The 3220-nt window shown below is 58.3% G+C and overlaps 1 protein-coding gene across 3 annotated transcripts in view; it reads right to left on the bottom strand.

Moving 5' to 3' along the window:
- CARHSP1 (calcium regulated heat stable protein 1, 24kDa) overlaps nt 1–3193 on the bottom strand; it is a 13193-nt gene extending 10000 nt beyond the window's left edge. Inside the window, exon 1 of one of the 3 annotated variants that reach the window (XM_011984200.1) lies at nt 2843–3193. The gene's annotated coding sequence lies outside the window, so the exon portion shown is untranslated. Of the gene's footprint in view, nt 1–2045; nt 2223–2842 lie in introns of those variants that run through there. The other 2 variants (XM_011984202.1, XM_011984203.1) reach the window with 2 other exon arrangements.
- Nucleotides 3194–3220: the final 27 nt, after the last annotated feature.

The raw sequence follows: 3220 nt of genomic DNA, 5'->3' as shown, positions 1-3220 counted from the left end.
TAGCGTCCCCCAGGTTCAAGCAGTTCTCCTGCCCTAGCGTCCCCCAGGTTCAAGCAGTTCTCCTGCCTTAGCCTCCTGAGTAGCTGGGACTACAGACATGCACCACCTCACCCAGCTGATTTTTGTATTTTTAGTAGAGATGGGGTTTCACCATTTTAGCCAAGCTGGTCTCGGACTCCTGACCTCAGGTGATTTACCCGCTTCAGCCTCCCAAAGTGCTGGGGTTACAGGCTTGAACCACCGTGCCTGGCCAGAGACTCCATTCTTAATAGCTTCAGCCCCTTTATTGAAGACAGGATGATAGAAGGCAGGGGGACAAAAGTTCAGTTCAAGTCAGACACCTCATTCTTGGCAAAGCAAGAACCTCTCCAAGCCTGCTCTGCAAAATGAGGGTGTCTTGAGTCTTCCAAGAGTTGCTGGCTGGGGAATGCCAGGGTTGGGCATGGTGTTGGGACAGCTTCCAGCCCGGGGACAGCCCACTGCTGACAGGTGTAGTGGGTGGATAGTGGCCTGCACTATGGGGACAGGGCAGGCTATAGTGCTTTCATACACCCTACAGCCACTGTCCGCAGACTTCCACGTCAGGCCCTGTTGGGGGTTTACAAACATCAAATACATGCATCTAAACATCAACCCAACAGGGGAGGCACTTTTAGCACCCCTGTTTGACAGATGAGGAAACTAAGGCACAGAGGTTTAAGCCAGTGATTCTACTTGCTACTTTAGTGCAGTCAGGAATCTCTGGGGATCTTGTTCAAATGCAGATTGCCACTCAGCAGGTGTGGGGTGGGGCCTGAGATTCATTTTTTTTGAGACAGGGTCTTGCTTTGTCACCCATGCTGGAGTTTCGTGGCGCACTCATGGCTCACTGCAGCCTCAACCGCCTGGGCTCAAGGGATCCTCTCACCTCAGCCTCCCATGTAGCTGGGACTATAGGCGTGTGCCCCACACGCAGCTAATTTTTTAATTTTTTGTAGAGACAAGTTCTCACTATGTTGTCCAGGTGGGTCTCACCCTCTCATGCTCAAGCAATCCTCCCACCTCGGCTTCCCAAAGTGCTGGGATTACAAGCTCGAGATTCCTGGCCAAGACTCTGCATTTCTAAGGCGCTCCCAGTGAGGCAGCTGTCCCTGGCCCAGGGAACACCGCAGTAGTCCTGCTACACTGGTCCACCTCACAGCCCAAGGCTTACCAGTGCAAGAGGTGGAAGGGAAATTGCGCAGGGATGGAGGTGAGACTAGAAGAATAGCAAAGTTACCTCAGTGCACCTGGGTTCCTTCTCTGTAAACAGACAGAGACACTGAGCTGATCCATCCCAGTCCCCAGCGCAGCTGAGCCCCAGCCCGGCAGAACTGCCGGCACGTGCGCCGAGAGGCGGGGCGGGTCAGCTGAGCCCAGGTAGAAGGGTCCCTGGAAGCCACGGAGGCCGAGAACGAGCCAGAGGTTGACGCAGCAGCGCCAGGCTGGCCTAGCCACATACCCCTCCATTGTTCCGGGGAGAGCGGGGTCTGGCGAGGGAGGAGCAGAGAGTGAGAAGGGGAGGAGGGACAGGAAGGGATGGGGGTTGGAGAGTCCAGGGGGAGGGATGGGAGGCAAAGGGGAGGGGGCAGCCAGGCCGGAGCCAGTCCTCCGCTGGCTAAGGACCTGAAGCCAGCTGCCACAGATAAGTGCAAACAGGCGGGTGGGGAAGGTGCAGCCCGGCGCACACGTCCGCCCGGAGCCCCCTCCCAGGCCCAGCCAAGCTGGGAATAGCTCTTCCGCCCTCAGGAGCCCCTGAGTGCTGGGAAGAGGCCGGAAACCCGAGAAGTGTACCGGGAACCCAAGGGGGCCTCCAACATTGCCGCTGCCTGTGCCCCCATTAGCACCCGTGAACGGCCCCCGCCGTCCACCACCCACCTGGGACCCTGCACCCGCCCCAGCTCTCAATCTGGACTGCCCCTCCAGGGGGAAGCCTAAGCCCTCCTCAACAAGAACCCTACTCTACACTCCTCCCCCACTCAATTCTTCCATCCTTCCCTCCATTCTCGGGGGGCTTTGGCTCAGACCTGAGATTCAGCCCTGCCTGCTCCCCACTCCCTCAGTGACCCCTGCCAAGCGGCTTCACCGCCCCACCCGAGTTTCCTCATCTGTCAAAGGGGACAGGAACGGTGCTGCGTCGCAGGGCTCGGACGCTGTGCACACGCCGCCGCGAAAATGCCAAGCGCACGGCGGGCTCAGTCAACAATAGTTGTGCGGCTGATGGTGGAACTGTCAGGCACGGGCCCAGCTGAAATCACCTTCCCTCCCATTCCTGTCCCTGCTGTTGGAACACAAACCAAATGCACTGGCTTTGCCACTCCGTGGAACAAAGGCCGTTCACCTACCTAGGGTACCCATCGTCAACCACCCTCAACCCCACCCCAGGGCCCCACGCTGGGCCTAGCGCAGCTTATTCAAAGCATCTACTCCGAGCCGGGCTCTGCCACTCTTTCTTGCCCTGAAGGGACCAGCATCGAGAACCCATGGTCATCACCGAGGCCACCCAGGGAGTGCAAAGGGCGGCGGGGTCTCCAAGGAGGATCCCGAGCCCAGAGGAGGGCCAAAGGCCCGAAGGGAGGGAGAACAGAGGCAGAGAGCGGCTGGAGAAGGTAGTGGCGGAAGATAACAGGAAGGCCTGCTGAGAAGTCGGGGACTTAGACGACAATGGGACTTCGGTGGACGATTTTCAGCAGGGGGTTGATCTGAGCTGATTGTTTTTACAAGTTCCCTCTAGCTTCAGAGTGGCGAGCAGATGAGAGGGGCAAGACTAGGCACAGAGAGACTGAGAAATATCAAAACAGCAAGTTAAAAAACAGTAGCTTACGTGTCTCCCGGCACGGGGCTAACCGTCTCCTTTTACTCTCACACACCCTCTTAAGCCAGAAGTCAGAGGCCAGTCTGCAGATGCGGACACTGAGGCTCCGAAAGGCCTCCTGTTTGGCAGTGAGATTTCCGCACCTATGAGACCCGAGGCCCTGCCTGGAGCGGGACGTCTCCGCCTCCCCCCGCACACACAGCCACCCCAACCCCAGAAAACCGTAGGGCCGGAGGCTTCCTTTTTAAAAATCAAAAAAGAACGTTTCACTTCCGGCCTGCAAACCTGGGCCGCCAGCGCAGCCTGCGGAAAGGGGGCCTGCGGGCGCGGATGAAGTTTTTCTCCAGCGCCTAGGGCCCCCCACCCCCATCCGGGCGCAAACACCCG

This window comes from Mandrillus leucophaeus, unplaced genomic scaffold (assembly GCF_000951045.1).
Source record: "Mandrillus leucophaeus isolate KB7577 unplaced genomic scaffold, Mleu.le_1.0 Scaffold263, whole genome shotgun sequence".
NCBI classification, from domain to species: domain Eukaryota; kingdom Metazoa; phylum Chordata; class Mammalia; order Primates; family Cercopithecidae; genus Mandrillus; species Mandrillus leucophaeus.
This window is presented reverse-complemented; position numbering and strand designations above follow the sequence as displayed.